This window comes from Benincasa hispida, chromosome 6 (assembly GCF_009727055.1).
Source record: "Benincasa hispida cultivar B227 chromosome 6, ASM972705v1, whole genome shotgun sequence".
In the NCBI taxonomy this organism is placed as follows: Eukaryota; Viridiplantae; Streptophyta; class Magnoliopsida; order Cucurbitales; family Cucurbitaceae; genus Benincasa; species Benincasa hispida.
Window position 1 is genome coordinate 32,975,997 of NC_052354.1, and position 710 is coordinate 32,976,706.

A 710-nucleotide genomic window follows, 5' to 3' on the forward strand; every position below is an offset into this window, starting at 1 on the left:
AGTGGACCTATGCACTCTTTCTCCCATCCCCATCCCCGTAGGGGTATCCCCCCATCCCGTCCCCGTCCCTGCTAATTGACGGGAAACGGGGTCCCCATGGGACCCACTGCCGTTGTTCTTTTTTTTTTTTTAAAAAAATCTCTCTCATTTAATTTAATTTTAAATTTAAATTTAAGGGAGGAATTTCTCCCCTTAATTCTCTCTTAATCTCACGTATAGAGTGGACAGTTGGAGTGTGTGATTCTTTTTCTTCTTCAGTTTTACAGTGTTTTGGGAGAGATCTTAGAAAAATGCTATAGACTCTCTTTTCTCTTCTCAATCTCTCTTCCAAAATCTCAGAGTCCACACCTCCTGAGAAATTCTTATCCTAAGAGAATACAGAGGTAACTTCTTGTGGTGGTGTCCTCACTGGTGTTACTCTGTTCGTGATTGTTCTTCATCGATGTGGAGGGATTATATGAAGAAAAGTTCTTCAAGGGTAAGCTTTCTTGAAACCCTAACCTTATTTTTTTCCTTTCTTAAGCATGCTGTAAAATTTTATGTTAATGCATAATTATATTTTGGTTCTGTAAAATTCTTGAATCTGTTAAAAATTAAAAAATGGGCTGATCCTTGCTTCCGCAATGGAACTTTACCATTCCTTCAATGGTTTGTCTTCTAGGAAAAATCTTCCAACGATATTATACGAAGACAACACAACATGCATATTC